Here is an 18,168-nt window from a genome sequence, read left to right as displayed (position 1 = left end):
AGGCGAAAGATACCAGAGGGTAATAATTTAGGAGTTGGTCTTTCAGCGATTTGACCATATGCTATTGAAAAGCATGAAAATTCAGGGTATCCAATTTCATCTTATGACATCTTGGTGCAACTGTACTCACAATACTTGTAAGAAACTTAGGTTGTTGAAAATACCATCTGGTAGCTCAGTCAGCTGATTTCCATATGCTGTGCTGGAAAATATAAACAAAAAAGGAAAAATATTTGAAATAATACGCATAATTATAAAAATAAGAAGATGTGGTATGATTGCCAATAAGACAACTCTCCACATGAGACCAAATGACACAGAAATATCAACTATAGGTTACCGTTCGGCCTTCAACAATGAGCCAAACCCATACAGTTTAAATTTATTAAAAATGAATAACATTGAATTAAAAAATGTGAATCAAACTCCTTTATATTATGTAAGGCTTGTAATTGGAAATACTCTATAAAGAATACATTAGTATTTTATATGCCTTCACGATCGTCTAATAGTAGCTAGCCAAGTAGGATCACATTACCTGATTTTAGGTTTGTAAATCAAGAGGGGGGGATAAACTTCGTCCCGGAGGAATTATTTTATAATAATAATAAATGAATTTGACAATTGCACCGATAGTAATGCTTAAAATTGGTAAGGTTTAACTATTGGATAACCTGCCAAATAATTCACAAATGTGAGGTACAGTTCGTTTTAATACATGTAAAAACGTTTGAAATGTTTCAAGGAATACTTAAAATATCATTTATACCAAAAAAGGACGGTAAGAAATTCCTTTCCACGGATTTTGTAGAATTTGAAATTTGAATGGCATCTTTCCTATTCCACGACCAATGCCTGATTTATCAACACTATCCAATATATTTGATGTTTTCGTTTTACGTTTTCGGTTGTTGAATGCTATATTGAAAAATGTGAGATATTGAGTTTTAGTAACGTAATTTTGTTAAGAAAAATAATACTTACAAAGTTTGTAGAAGTGATGTACTATCAAATACCCCGACATATAACGTAGTTAGCATGTTGTTATTTACCAAACTGGAAAATATAAGTGTTAATGATCAAATCTTCGTTCAATATGGTCTTTGATAGTTTTTGCTAGATTGGTGGTTTCTACATGCCATATAGCAATATGACATGCATATTTGGACGAAATTTGTTTAATATTAAATTATTTTTTTTTATTGAACTAAACCGACACACCTATTGGATTTAAACATGGGTACAGAATGTAGCTCCATAAGTAACATTTCACAAGCTAAGAGACTTATTATCCAAATTTGACCACTACATTCGGACTCTTAGCCTACACATCTGTTATCCTCTAACACTTAAATAACGTTTGCTTGAACATGTTGAACGAAAACAAAAATTTTAAGAACACAAACCAAACAGGCCACAACTTTCCGAACTTGAAACGAGGACGCAAGCATGAAGCTAAAGAAATTTGAATTATATTTCAAATTAAATGCCTAACTGTTTCCTCTTGTAAATCAGCGGTCTTTGACAAGAGCAATCGATTCTAATATAGAAACCATAAATGGATTGTTTTCCCAAATATTCAATGCTAATACTTCGTTCACGGCAGTTGTCTTGTATATCCTATTGATTTCATTATGATAGTTATCGGTCTTTTATGAATATTTCAACTCCACACGTTATACCTACATTTTTTAGTTCCCTTATATTAATTTAAAATTTTCAGGTAACCATAGTTACCATATAAAGAGTCGTACTGCATATAATAATAATTCATCTTATTGGACGTTATTTTCAAAGAATAGACGTATCTATTTTCCAAAGCATATCTCACCACACAATCTTCGAGTACTGGATGTATATTTAATTGACGGATTTTGATATACTTTGACGATTTTCAATAAAATAGGTAGTGGGTCAGAGGTCGTTAGTTCATGTCAGTCATATTAGTTTTTTTTGTAAAAAGTTTTGTTATAAATTAGTCTGTTAGATTTGTTTGAAATGTTTCACATTTTTCATGTCGGAACCTTTTAGAGACGACTATACGGTATGGGATTTTCTTATTGTTAAAGGCTGTATGGTGACCTTCAAAGGTTTATGTCCAGTAATTTGAACCCAGGTAGAAAGTTGTTTTATTGGCAATCATACCATATCTCCTTATTTTTGTAATGTTTTGTCATTCTCCTTATAGCGTATTAATTACAAAAATATTGATATGTGTTTAGTTTTATGCTTTTGGCTTTAATTTTGCGTGTGTATTTTTGTAATGTATGACAATAATTTGAAGACTATAAAGACATACATAAGAACGTACAGATGCATTAGGTAATATAATTTCTTGAAGAGTTGTACTGGTATTGATGTTAAAAAGTTTGAGCTGATATCCCTGCAAGTATAAGTCAGACACACATAGATAATAAAAACACACAGATACTAAAATCCTAAGATATTTTATATCCTTATGTATCCGTACTCCTGAAGATGAAAGAGGTGCGTTTAAGTCTTAGATACTATGTTCCTGTATTAAAAACACATTGAATACTACAAACTTTAAAAAAAAACACCGCTACAACAGTATTATAGTGGAAAAGACACTTAATAAGTTTTACTATCATCATCCCAAATTAATTAACCGATATGATGTGTCTGTTTGTCAAATCAGTTGCGATATATAATCACGTTCTTTTGATACACGAATAGTTTACTGTCACCATCCCAAATTAATTAACCGATATGATGTGTCTGTTTGTCAAATCAGTTGCGATATATTATCACGTTCTTTTGATACACGAATAGTCTTCTCATCTGTCAATTTACCGATTATAAAAGTTAGTGATTAGCATGGCGGCTGATGCAGAGAGGTTTATTCTATCTGCCTAGGTGTCGTTTTTTAAATTTGATTTGGTTTTACATCAGTAAACTACTACTGCCTCTAGTTCATTACTGGATACCACTGACAACTTATTACGTTCATCGCTGATTGTGACACATTACTGGATATTATAAATTACTTGTTCTGACTCATTATCAAGAACTGTCAGGTTACTGGTACTTTTAAATGATGTATTTTTTTCAGATATTGTACAACATTAGGAGTGTTATTTAACCCTTACAGTGTTTCAAGACTGAAGAGATGATCAAATATCCCGGCTTCCAAGGTGACCAATTTGTTGTCTTGCAGATATCTAAAATTCATAAATACTATTTTGAAATAATTTGTTTCTTTGGTAAAGAATATAAGGATGCTTTTCAAAACGGTTTGAACGAAAGAACTATGCGGACAATTTCAGATTTTATCGTCTGTTCCATGAAGAGCAGGATCTTTTTACTCTTCCCTAGCTACCGATATGAGATCATTTATCATGAATTTGTTTTTTTTTTTTATATCATTCATTCCCTAATGAAATAAGTCAAACAATATAAAGTGTTATTTTAAATCTGTTAGATGCGGGATAAGAAGTGCTCAAGTACAGAGCATATAATTTTTTTATTCATTATCAAATATCACAAATAAATAATCAAAATATGTCTCATTACCGGTAATTACAAATCGCTTTTTACAAGATGTCACGTGAGTGGGATTCGTGTTGGTCTGTCTTTAGCTTGATATGTATTGTTTTATAGACGTTTTATTGTTCAGTTTTTGTATGGTGTTGTCGGTTTCTCTCTGACTTATACATTTTGATTTTCCTTTGGTATCTTCCGCTTCTCCTCTACTGAATGTTAAGTACCGGATATAACCAATTATCGGCAATTTGTACATTTTCCCTTTGATTTTACAGTCTAAAATTTTTAAGATCATGGACAGGACATGATACTCAAAAATATTAGGCAATGGCGTCATGTATCAGTGCTGCAGATTCGTGTGATCAAGTCCATCCACGTCAATTTATCAATGAATTCACGCAATTTCAATTATAAAACCGAACAACCATCCCATCGTTTTGTAAGTGTAAAAGTTGTTTTTCTTACTATTTCATTTGACTTCATATTCTCAACCAAAAAGTATACAGTTTTGACAAATTGCCGATAAACAGAACTAGAGGCTCTAAAGAGCCTGTGTCGCTCACCTTGGTCTATATGCATATTCAACAAAGGCCACTCTCCAACATTGTAGACGAGAATAGAATTAATGACAAAAATCTTTGTTCTTTTTTTTTATCTTATATTGCTGATCATTGAAGTCTGTTTAGTTTCTCTCTATCTTATTATGCTTTTGCTCCAAACAAAAAAGAGGAAGAACAATTTCCTAATTTAAGGGCAATAACTCCTATAAAGAGTAACAGTCTACTAAATATATCAGCAAAATTTGACTTGTTAGTATATCTTATCGTGCTTAACATTTTGATTATTTAAGTTTCTATCTATCTATTATAATTTTTATCATATACGACATAACGCAAAGTAAATGGTAAAATTTTTCGTTAAAGGGCAATAACTCTAATAAGGAGTCAACTTACGATTTCAACCATAGACTTATTTGTAGAACTTGTCCTGATTATATTTGAAAATTAAAGTTTCTCTCTATCTGTTATAGTTTTCAAGATAATAGGCAAAAACGAAAAAAAGTGGTAAAATTTGTCATTTAAGGGCAATAACTCCTACAGGAAATCGTCTGACAGTTTTGACGTATATAGACAATTGGTAGAGCTCAACATTTGAACACTTTTACCCTTTCAGATTTCCTCTAGTTATAACGGTTATCAGAATAATAGACAAAATTTGCATTTTACCTCATATGTTCTATTTTTAGCCACGTCGGCCATATTTGTTGGTAAGCAGGGTCATTGGACACATTTTTAAGATTAAATACCCTAATGATGATTGTGGCCAAGTTTGATTCTATTTGGCCCAGTAGTTTCAGAGGAGAAAATTTTGTAAAAGATTACATAAATTTACGAAAAATTGTGAAAAAAATGAACCTGAAGGGCAATAACTCCTTAAGGGTCAATTGACAATTTTAGTCATGTTAACTTATTTGTAGATCTTATTTTACCAAACATTATTGCTGTTTACAGTTTATCTCTATCTATAATAATATTTAAGAAAATTACCAAAAACTGCAAAATTTCCTTAAAATATCAATTCATGGGCACCAACCCAACAACGGGTTGTCTGATTCGTCTGAAAATGTCATGGCAGATATATCTTAACCTGATGAACATTTTAACCCCTGTCAGATTTGCTCTAAATGCTTTAGTTTCAGAGATATAAGCCAAAAACTGCATTTTACCCCTTTGTTCTAATTTTAGCCATGTTGGCCATGTCGGTTGGTAGGCGGGGTCGTCGGACACATTTTTAAAACTAGTTACCCTAATAATGATTGTGGCCAAGTTTGATTCTATTTGGCCTCAGAGGAGAAAGTTTTGTAAAAGTTAACGGACGACGACAACGGACGACGGACGCCAAGTGATGAGAAAAGCTCACTTGGCCCAATGCCAGGTGAGCTAATAATGGCACATTATTTTTTGATGACCTCATCAGCACGAATATCAGCTCGCCCTAGCGGGTTCGCTTGATTTTCTTGCTGATAAAGTCAGTATCAAAAACAAAAATGCCATTATTCTATATTAACTGGATCTAACTCATTAGTGGATATCACGAAACTACACATAAAACATATAAAATGTCCTTCAATCTAGGCCTATAATAAGCTGATCATTAACTTTTGTAATTAAACATATGGAAATAGTGGAATTCGCTATTTTAGAAGTGTAGAAACTTCTTTACATGTTTTTTATCAATTACGTGTTTTCGTGGTCCTATAAATTTGGTTAACCCTTTACACTACACTTCTGTACAATCTTATAAAACAAAAGTTTTTCCGAATTAATAAAATGGTCGTTTAAAAGATAATTGCAAATTTAATTGCTGCAACTCATTTAAATATAAAAAAGAAGATGTGGTTTGTTTGCCAATGAGACAATTCTTCACAAGAGACCAAATGACACAGAAATTAACAACTATAGGTCACCGTACGGCCTTCAACAATGAGCAAAAACCCATACCGCATAGTCAGCTATAAAAGGCCATAAAAGACAAATGTTAAACAATTCAAACCAGAAAACTAACGGCCTAATTAATGAACAAAAAAATGATCGAAAATCAAATATGTAACACAGCAACAAACGACAACCACCGAATTACAGGCTCCTGACTTGGGAATGGCACATACATACAGAATTTGACGGGGTTAAACATGTTAGCGGGATCCCACCCCTCCCCTAACCTGGGACAGTAGTGTAACAGTACAACATAAGAACGGACTATAAAAATCAAGCCTTCTTGATCTGACTCATTTGTTATCAAATAGTCCGTTTCTATGTATGTTGGTGTTTGTTTTTGTAGCAGTTGAGTGTTTGTGTTGTTCCGTTGTTTGCCTCTTATAGTTGATATGTTTCCCTCGGTTTTGGTTTGTGACCCGGATTTGTTTTCGCTTAATCGATTGATGACTATTGAACAGCGTTATACTACTGTTGCCTTTATTCATTGATGTATATTACTAAAAAGTAAAATGAAAAAAATACCGAACTCCAAGGAAAATTCTAAACGGAAAGTCCCTAAGCAAATGGCAAAATCAAAAGCTCAAACACATCAAACGAATGGATAACAACCGTCATATTCCTGACTTGGTACAGGCATTTTCTTATGTAGAAAAAGGTGGATTAAACCTGGTTTTATAGCTAGCTAAACCTCACACTTGTATGACAGTCGCATAAAATTTCATTATATTGACAACGATGTGTGAACAAACAAACAGACATGCCAAAAATAGGGGTACAGCAGTCAACATTGAGTTATAACTTATTCCACAACAATAGTGGGAATAAGCACTAACTGATTCTGACTCATAATTAGATATACACAATACTGATTGTGAAGCCTTATTGGATATAGACACACTGGTTCTGAATATTTGGTTTTCCATTCTCTTGCACTTCACATTTGATTTGGCCTTCTTGACTTATTTGATTCAAGTGTAACTGATGAGTCTTTTGTAAACGAAACGCGCGTCTGGTGTAACCAATTTATATTAGCTTTCTCTTCCTAAAAAAGGGATATTACAATGTTTTATAGTGCTTGAGAGATATAAATACTGTTAATTAGTCCTCACAATTGTTCAAGGCTGTAGAGATTATCGAATATTCCGGCTTCCAATGAAATTAACATATTGCCTTCAAGTAATCTAAAAAGATATAAATACAATTTTAAAATTATTTTACGAGACAACTTAACTTAAAGAAATGTGTTAAATTTTCAGACTGTACCTTTTGTTCCACATCTAGAGCTAGGTCTTCTTATCCTTCGGGAGCACCTGAGATCACCCTATGTTTTGGTGGTTTAGTGTTGCTTATGATGTTGTTTGAATTTTCAGATTTTGCCATGATGTTGTCGGTTTTTCGTCGGCTTATGAGTTTTGAGTCTCCCTTCGGTATCTCCCGCCTCCTTTTTATGAAATAATTCACACTATATAGATACCTTCGGAGACAAACAGTCTACCAGCAGAGGCATCGACCCAGTGGTTGTAATTAAATAAACGGTACTAATTTTATTGCACCAGATGCGCATTTCGACAATAAATATCTCATCAGTGATGCTCGATGCCAACATATTTAAAAACCAAATCACTAATACAATCTTTGAAGAGCAAATCAAATCAAAATTGACCTAAAGTATAGCCAAATTCGAAAAAGGAATCATAGCTTTGCACGAGAGAGATTTATTCCTTAATTTTAAATAATTTTATTTCCTTAATGTTATAACAGGGAATTTCAATTAAGCAATATCCGTATATATGTAAAATGATAATTTCCAAAGGTAGTAACAAACATATGTGATTTCTTCCATAATATACTAAACATTCTGCTAAAAATACTCTTTTTGGCAAATCTAATTACTTTCTAAATGAAGCCTTCAATATGCTTCAATGCGTCTGATGTCTGTTGTTTGTCTTTAAAATCGGACCAATGAAGACAAGTTATAGTATTAAGGTGAAAATTTTCTATTTTTTCACAAAGATCATTTTTACCGTATGAGAAAATAGGTTTAACAACCCATGTGAATTTGAAATCATTCCTCCTATATCATGACGAGTCTGTTGCCAGGGTTATCTGTTTTACAGATGTCGACGGATATGTTCCAATTGTCGTAACGGAAATCCCATTATATTTCCCTCGAATGTGATCAACCGAATTAGACTTATTACAAGTTTTCTACTTACAGATCAACACGACGGGTGCCGCATGTGGAGCAGGATCTGCTTGCCCTTCAGAAGCACCTGTGATCCCCTAGTTTTGTTTGTGTTTTCTTGGTTCGTGTGTGTAGTTGTCAGTCTTTAGTTTTGAAGGTTGCATTTTTTGTACTGAGTTTGAATGTCCCTTTGTTGTTTTTTTCCTCTTTTTCGATGTACAGTGTTACATATTTGGTGCAACCGACATTTTAACCCCAAAAAATCCTAATTGAGAATATGTTGGTTTTTTTCATGAACCTTGAATTTGAAGATCAACTGAACTATGTGAACATGGATATATGATTTTTTTATATCTCAGTTTCATTTTGTTTGACCTTTATTTGTCATTTCCTTATCGATTTACGATATTTGAACATCGGTAAACTACTTTATCGCCTTAATATATAGCTCATTTAAGGTCAAGGAACAAGATATTGGATACTTCACAGATTTTGCTTAAATTTTGCATACAACCTTGGACTATACATGTAATTGAATTTCGAAAAAATAATGCATTTATCTCTTTTATTATCTGAAAATTTACTGATTGAATTCCTTCAAAATAGGTGGACATTTATATAGAAAGAAAATTAGATCGGCAAAAAACCTTCTTAAATTTGTCTTAAAATTATCAACTCTCTAATTTCTAATACACAGATTTTTCTTTAAAAAACCTATATGTTATTGATACATAAATTTCCGTTTTAATGATATCAAATAATCATTGGTCACCGACCTCGTTCTTTTGTCTAATAATCAATCTGTTGCCTAATTGGTAGTGAAAAACGTAAAACATTTACGTTTTACGCCCTGAAACGCGATGACGTCACGACTATTTTGACGTTTTGTTGTATTTTTCACATAGAACAAACTTTGAATGATGTTTACCGTACAAACGAAGTCAGTGACCATATCATTATTTTACATACAAAACTCACACCGCATAGTAAGCTATAAAAGGCCCCGAAATGACAAACATAAAACCATTCAAAACTAACGACCTAGTTAATGTACAAAATAATAAACGAAAAACAAATATGATACAGCAACATACGACAACCAAAGTTCTCGTTATAGCTCTGTAAGAAATCAATTGTTAAGTCTCTGAAAACGAAGCAATTAGTTTCGAATTATAATGTTAGGGTATATCTAGGATTCGAAATATTAATATTAATTAAAAAAGAAATTTTTACATACAGTGTTATGAGATTTCTCAGCGATTTGAATATTCCGATAGGAAGCGAGACCAACTTGTTCAACTTTAAATCACTGAAATGACAAAAGGTTTTCATTAACGATTCTGTTGTTTAAATTATTAACAATTATATTTATTTCCTATCTGAGGACTATTGAAAAGGAAAAAACAATGTTTCCAAATTAACTAGTTGTTCAAATATACACTCCATATTCATTATCTTTATATTAGAAACTGCAGCCTGACTGTAACATGTGTGTAATCAGCTTTAGGAGAAAGATAAGTAATCCTTATAGCCGGATTAAGTCTAATTGTTAATACAAGCAACAGCATGATATGAGGAGCATACAATTATAGCCTTCGTATGAGGTCGATATGCTTCTCTATGTCGATATAACATCGTATTGACATCAACCAAAGGCTACAATTGTTCTATTATTAATCAACAACTATTGCATGAACAATGCACAATTGGAATTTCTAGAATGTATTTTTAGTAACATAATGTATGCCCTGTGCAATATGTTATTATTGACCTTCGAAAACATAAAGACAAGAGTATTGGCGTGAAAACTGGGTCAATACAAATGTACATGTGATCAAGTTTTAACGAATCACAATCCTTAAAAATATTTGATTAAAAATATTGACGTATACCCCACATTTTCTTTTTTTTTCACATATGTAATACAGAGTGGTGACCAATATCATCAAATCCACATTAGATTCCGAAGGACGTAGAGTAAGCAAATGTAATACAATATATAACAACTACTAGTGTTTATTATCTCAAAATATTATTAATCGTTGTACTCTACTCGATCAGTAAATTCTGGCAAGCTACTGTTTCCAAGCCTTGATCAAATACATTTCGTATTTTGAGACAGTGTAGTTATTCCATATGTATGTTCGGCTAGTATATTACACAGTGCTTGATATCATTAATTACAAACCAATGTTAAGATAACGGCAGAAGTTAATCCATCTTGGCCATGGTGATAAAGGATGTTTTATTTCCAATTAAGACTGCAAATTTCAAGAGACGACTAGAGTACTCATATTTTCGGAAATTGTGTCATTTTTTATTGTAATCCTTGTATGCACAGATGTATTTTCTTTAAGGAATGACTGTAATATTTTTCTGTCTATGAAGAAATAACACCAAAAATGTGGTGCACACTGAATAACCCGAGTAGCGGGTTATTCTAAAGTGTGCACCACATTTTTTATGTTATTTCGAATAGACAGAAAAAATATTACAGTCATTTCTTATAATTTAATTCTAAATTCCATTTTAAACCGGAGTAAACCATGAAAAAACGTTGATGACGTCCCGGTCACATGACAAAATTATGTCTATGAGCTGATAAACAAAACAACGTCAGCCAATCAGAAGACACGTTACATCCAAAATTAAATTATTTAAAGATGTTTGCTCCACTGTTTAAAAAAGCAAGCTTTAAACTGAACTTCAAAGGTAGAAAACAAACTACAGGTCAAGGTCGTTTTGTTGTTATTGAGGTATAATCAATTGAAAATTTGGTGCGAAATGATTCGCTATAATAGATTTTTCTTACATTAAACATTGACGTCTTTTTTCTTTCAAAAACTATGAAAAAATAACGATGATTTTATAAGATTTTTAAAAATAGCTTTCTAAACTATACGTAATAAAATTAGGAAAAGCAAAGAAGGGGTTAGCCGGAAAAATTTTGATTGGTACTGCAGGGATAAAACTAGAGATTCTGAATACCTGACAAAAAGACAAAAACAAAAGTAGCAAACATCCTTAATAATGTTTGATTTTTACAGTGATGATGGTGATATGGTATTTTTGAAAATGTCAAATTTCAGTAATAATCCACGACTGATAATTTCAACATATATCTTCAAATCTAAGTTATACGTACAGTTGCAGGAGACCTTGCAATGGGTCAAACACTTCTTCCGGTAACTCAACTAACTCATTGTATTGAAGTCCTCTGAGATATTATATAAATAAATGTAAATCAAAATCAAAATAAATGAATAACGAGAAAAAATAATAAAGAAGTTTTTTGATGGTATTGCATATGCAAATGCAATACACTTCTGCTACCGTCACTAATGTTAAAGAAAAGAGCATATAGGCGAAAGATACCAAAGGGATATTCAAACTCTTTTTAAAAAAAACCCAGACAAAGTAAGAGAAAAATGTAAAACAAAAGATAAAAAACACCGAGGGAATTTTTCCCAAAAGCTTAAACCGAAAATAAGATTGTATGACATAAACCCCACTAACTAACCTTATCTGAAGGTGAATTTCGAAAAATCGTCGGACCCATGAAGTTTATAAAGCGTTATTTCCATCTCGTAAAAGAGGGACGAAAGATATCAGAGGGACAGTCAAACTCATAGATCAAAAACAAACTGACAACGCCATGGCCAAAAATAAAAAAGACAAACAGACAAATAATAGTACAGATGACTCAACATAGAAAACTAAAGACTAAGCAACACGAACCCCACCAAAATTCTTTCTCTACCTCAACAATGTATTCATACACGTATGATTATTCCGTAATTTTTTATTATTGAAACAAAAAATTCTAAACAGTATTTGTGATGTAATTTTTATTAAATGTTCTCAAACTAGTGTTTAAATTTTCAAATTTTATCGATGTTCTATTCAACTGTTTTCTAAAAGAAAATCAATAGTTAACGAATAAATTAAATAAAATCATTTTTAATTCAATTATGTCTTACTGCAGAAACACTTGTGCCCTCGAAAATCGGTATCATACTATTTTACCATGACTGGATCTATACAGCTACATCATTGCTCGAGGATGAATGTACTCGGTACAGGCATGTTTAATTCTAATGCACTTATATTGTATCACTGGTTCTGATTGGATGACAACCAGCTTACAATTCTCTTTCTAACTTTCTGTAACTAAGGGAAGCCGACTTTTTGAATTCCAGAATGTATTGACATGTAATTTCTCCAATAATGAGCAAAAAAAGCTCACATTTTGCAGTTTAAATCTTCTTTTATCAAATTTTTTTACATTCGGAGGTGACACAGAAGCCAGAAATCGCCCGGTGTTTACGTTTGACACCAGAAGCATTCCATTGACGTCACCTTGTTTAAATGCAAATGATAATAAAATCGTTTAATACAATTGTACACCAATATAATGACTAAAATTGAATGATTTGTTTATTTTGCATTATAATAGAGATAACTATATTGTATTTGAAGCTTTGCGGACGTCCATCTGTAGTTTTACTGTTGAAAATATCAGTTTACCTGTATTCGCTACGCGTTGCTAGGTCAATGAAACTTGCGACAGTAAGACTACCGTTTGACGTCCTCAAAGCTTCAAATACAATACAGTAGAATGACATAATATTTGTGTTAATTTCCATTTTATAATTGCACATTTGTTACATTGTCATATTTTCGCGTTGTGGTGTGCTTAACCGATTTAACTGTGTTTTGCGTTTGCCGTTTCATTACTGTGTGATTTTATTCTAGTCAGAGAAGATTATGGTGTTTCAGTACTGCCACGGTTTATTTTCGCCAAAATTAGTTGGTGAGCAGTATCTAAAAAGTCAAAGAATCAATAAACAATAAAAAGACTTGACTGAAGGCTAATAGTATGTGAGTTCGACCGTCGGAACATATTACAAATTTAAAAGTGTTATTTTGATATCACATATTTGCGCTCACGAAGCGACAACTAATGATGACAAAAAACATAGTGATGATCGTACTTACAGATGCATGAGGTTTCTGAATGGGGCAAATATGTTGACAGGAATTATTGTCAGCCAGTTTCCTCCCATGTCTCTACAAAATAAAGAAAAGATTGACTTAAGATAAGGTGCCTTTTGATCTCTAGAAGTTGAATAAAATGAAACATCACGTCTATCCACGTTAAGCCTTTAAGGGTCAGCGATGAGGACATAGAGATGTTGTTGACAACAATGATTTGCATATTCCAAAAATGAACATTAACTGGTACATGTGTGATAATACTAAAAATGAATTACTTTGTCATCTTTCTTTTGACAGAATATTGTACAACAGAAAAGCTTATTGGATGATATTTACAGATGACCACCCTTTAAAAATACTTTGAATGTTTGGAATATTGTCCTACGAGCATTTGAAAAAATATTCATATGAGGTAAAGAAACATGCTTTATTTCTCATCAACGAAATCATAAGACAAATAAAAAAACAAAAATTAAAACAATGTAACTGAAATAATAATATTAAGCAATCGATCCATATATGTTTAATCTAAAGAAAAATAAAGAAAAAGGTGCATTTTTTGTTTGTTTAGTTTATGCTGTAGACTTTTGTTGCTTTCTCGTTGGCGTATAACATATAAAATTAAGAAGATGTGGTTTGATTGCCACGTGTTTATTTCTTGGTATTGACTCCTTTTAATGAGCCTGGTTATGCTTTTATTTGTATAAATTACAGTAAAATCCATCTATTGATATAAACAGGATTTTCTCGCTGTGTTGAAGACCCATTGGTGGCCTTGGGCTTTTTTCTGCTCTTTGGTCGGGTTGTTGTCCTTTTGACACATTCCCTATTCCCATTCTCAATTTCATGGACATGCAATTTTGTTCAACCTAAATTCAAATTGTTTCTTACTTGAAGAAAGAAAAATCATTGTGATTAAGTTTTTAAATCAGCAAATACAAAAATAATTAAGTGACAAACATGAAAATGCCAAATAAAAAAAGACAATTGTTTTATGCCTTCAATGATGTGTGTGAACTATGAATAGTATTCCTTTTGTGGTGGGTATTTTTGATGAGGGTATCTTGTATTGTCCAGAAACTAGTGTCACACTCACTGAAAACTGGTGAATGTTATTCTTGAAGCATGTATCATAACAGAAAAATGATGAATTTTATTCTTTAACATTTATCATGCGCACTGATAGCTGATAAATTTAAATTTGAAAAATGTATTATTCTAATTGAAAACTGATAAATGTAATTCTTGAAACATGTGTAATGTAACCTAATGACATTAAGCAAAACACATACCTTAAAGTCAGCTTTAAAAGATCAAGAAATGACAAAATGTGAAATAATTGAAGCAAAAATAACCAACAGCTTGATATATAATAAAACAATTGAATCAACCAAAAAATAAGTCAAACAGCAACCAACTAACTCGTTGTGAATTCTTAGAGTAGATGCAATTCGAAAAAATTTAAAACACATATTATAGTACGATACTTAATTGGTCTCTGAATTTTATGATTGATGGATGCTTAATTTTAAGTGGCAGATTTTACTTGCATATTCATGACGATAACATGGTAATAAGATATGCATACACTTTGCCCTATTTCTTAATTGCTTGGTCTAATTTATAGCTCTATATCGCATAGTGAGAGCTCCAGAAGGACATATTCCAGTAATCAGTTATGCAGCGGTTGTTGTTGTTGTCGTTGGTTGTTGTTTGTCGTGTTTACTTTCCGTTTATTGTTTTGGTATAAGCAGGCCTTTTGATAAAACATTTAAGGTCTATCACATGTAGTTATCCCGGGACATTATATAGCATATTAGAAATATGCATTATGGTTTTCTGGAAGGCCATACGATGACCCATAATTGTTCACATCCTTGTGCTTGGTTATTGGTGGACAATTGTCTCATTGACAATCATTCTACGACAACTAACTTATATTTGAGCAATATATTATTCCAACGCCACTGATGAGTCTTGTGTAGGCGAACCACGCGTCTGGCGTACTTAATTATAAGCCTGGTATCTTTCATGAGTTTTACCACCCATTGGTTCAATACACTGCGGATGATATTACCAGCTAAGTTAGATGTCATTGATACGTCCATTTTGTGTAGATTTACTGTTATAATTTTTTTCGGAAGTTTTAGCTTAAAATGCTCTTAAAATTCGTATTTGATTAAGTCTTCTAATTAGTTTGGTTCTAGCACCGCTGATGAGTTTTATACTGACGAAATGAGCGTCTAGTCTGGTGTACCACATTATAAGCATGCTATTCATTGATGGGTTTGTTATATACGTATATCCTAACGTAGACACACTATAAAAACCCGCTGAAGAATTGATATTCTTATTGTCTTTATTGGTAAACTTCTGTTGAATCTTTTTATGTTACTTGTTTTTCGTTTTTTGCCATGCCATAGTCAGTTTGTTTTCTACTTATGAGTTGGATTATCCCATAGGTATCTTTCTCCTTTTTTGTTAATTTGAATGTATTGCACACTGTAAACTCCACGATTTTAAATGATCATTGTATGAAAAAATTGAGAATGTAAATGGGGAATGTGTCAAAGAGACAACAACCCGACCAAAGGACAGAAAACAGCCGAAGACCGCCAATGGGTCTTCAACACAGCAAGAAAATCCCGCACCTGGAGGCGGGCTTTAGCTGGTCTCTAAACAAAATGAGTACTAGTTCAGTGAAAATGGACGTCATACTAAACTCCAAAACATATAAATGAACTAAAATTAAAAAAAAACATACAAAACTAACAAAGGCCAGAGGCTCCTGACTTGGGACAGGCGCAAAAATGCGGCGGGGTTAAACATGTTTTGTCTCCCCCTATATCTCTAGTCAATGTAGAATAAACAAACACACATCAATACGCACAGTAAAATGCAGTTCAAAAGAAGTCCGAGTCGGATGTCAGAATAGGTAACAAAAGAACTAAGCAAAATGACAATGATACATAAATTAACAAAGGACTACTAGCAGTTACTGACATGCCAGCTCCAGACCTCAATTAAACTGATTATGTCTTCATCATGAAAATCAAGCACAATCCCTCCCGTTAGGGGTTCAGTATCATACCATCATAAAATATATGAGAAGAACATAACCTGTATCATGCCAACAACTGGTTTTAGAATAAATGTGTTTATTTCCGATGCAAAGACCCTATGAGTGAATCAATATTAATACCAAAATATGCCATTTTTAATGATCTGACAACAGTATCGTAACTATATCCCTTCTGAATAAGTCGGTTTAAAGGTTTGGTAAGCTTTTGAGGTGAATGCCGACATTTTTTTGCTTTGTATAGAATATTACCATAAAAGATTGGATGTGAAATACCTGAACGTATAAGATGTCTGCATGCTGATTTATATTTACGAATGATGTCCTTGTACCGATGATAAAATTTAGTAAATGTTTTGACTATTTTGTGATATCGAAAACCCTGGTGTAATGATAAACTGTTTTTAATAATTTATGCCAGGAATATTTTGGCTTAAACCATATAAAGAAATTAAACTTACAAAACATAAGCATTTACAATGTGTTCAAATGCATCATCTTCTAAACTGTAAATTGAGTTACCGGTAAAAGTGCTGTAAATAAAGGCAACAGTAGTATATCGCTGTTCAAAAGTTATAAATCGATTAAGAGAAAACAAATCCGGGTTACAAACTAAAACCGAGGAAATATATGTAAATATATTAATGTAAAAATAAATATTGTTTTGTACATGCATTAGCAGCATTAAACACAACTAAAGGTGCATTTCCCTTGAATGAATATATTGAAAATGCTTCAACTTAACCAGCAAGAAAAACGGTTAAATATAATGCTTCTAAGGTTCTGCAGTCACTGTTTTGCTGATTTAACCATCATCAGATTGGTATCTCTGACAGTACTGTTCCCGACTGTACCCGACGGATACCCTTATGCGAAGGAACTATTTTGTTTTAAATATTTCTAGTATGTTCTTTTTTTGACCAGACCCGATTAGGTGGTGTTACATCTTACAAAGTCTATCCAAATTATTTTTGCAAAGAAATCCGCTCAAGCCGGTGGTAGGGGCCGTCTTAAACTTGCATTGAGGTAAGTTTTTATGCTTCGTGTTGAAGGCCTCACTGTGACTTTGTGATGAAGAACAGCAATAAAAGCACTGTTCCTGTGCTTTGTGTGTGTTTTTGCGGTGCATGTACTGATTTTGTGTCATGGATGGATACCCCATATCCTTTGTTTTTCTATTATATCTCAACAACGTGCCAAATAGTAGAATAAAAGTATTAATATACAAGATATTACCTATAGGTACTTGTATAAAAAAGGTGTCTATCGGATGTTGTCAAGGACTCGGCGTTAAATAATAGTGACTTCCCTAGGAGCCTTATAAAAGATGTCATAATTAATGTCTTAATCGTCTTCAGATTTTTCATTGTAGGTCAAATATGCAGACAACAGTTTATTTATATTCGGCTCTGCACTGTTTAACTTTTAAATATATTAGATTGCAATGACAACTTGTAACATTATTTCATTTTTAAATGTAAACGTAAAATCTGTGAAACCTGTGGTTTTATAACTACTGATATCTGTTTTCAAAGTAAATTTACCACCAAATGTTAAAAAACACTTTTTCACAAAGGTCTGAATTGTACTGCCTCTTATATTGTATCATGAATTTGGAACCGCTTACGGATGCAACGACATAAACTCATGTAATATAAAAATAAGGAGATGTGGTATGATTGCCAATGAGACAACTATTCGCCAAAGTTCAAATGAAGTGATGTAAGCAATTATAGGCAACCGTACGGCCTTCAACAATGAGAAAAACCCATACCGTGTAGTCGGCTATAAAAGGCCCCGACATGAAAAATATGAAACAATTCAATTGAGAAAACTAACGGCCTAATTTATAACAAATCAATTTACAATAAACAAATATGACAAACATGAACCAACATAAGTTT

The 18,168-nt window shown here is 32.5% G+C and overlaps 1 long non-coding RNA gene across 1 annotated transcript; it reads right to left on the bottom strand.

Moving 5' to 3' along the window:
* Positions 1–2,317: 2,317 nt before the first annotated feature.
* LOC127724566 (uncharacterized) lies at positions 2,318–7,177 on the bottom strand. Its single transcript, XR_007992585.1, has 3 exons — positions 7,112–7,177; positions 3,111–3,182; positions 2,318–2,383 (listed from the first exon to the last, which is right to left on the bottom strand). It is a non-coding gene; the product is annotated as an uncharacterized LOC127724566 (long non-coding RNA).
* Between the last annotated feature and the right edge of the window lie 10,991 nt (positions 7,178–18,168).

Source organism: Mytilus californianus, unplaced genomic scaffold (genome assembly GCF_021869535.1).
Source record: "Mytilus californianus isolate M0D057914Y unplaced genomic scaffold, xbMytCali1.0.p SCAF_14, whole genome shotgun sequence".
NCBI lineage: Eukaryota > Metazoa > Mollusca > Bivalvia > Mytilida > Mytilidae > Mytilus > Mytilus californianus.
This window is presented reverse-complemented; position numbering and strand designations above follow the sequence as displayed.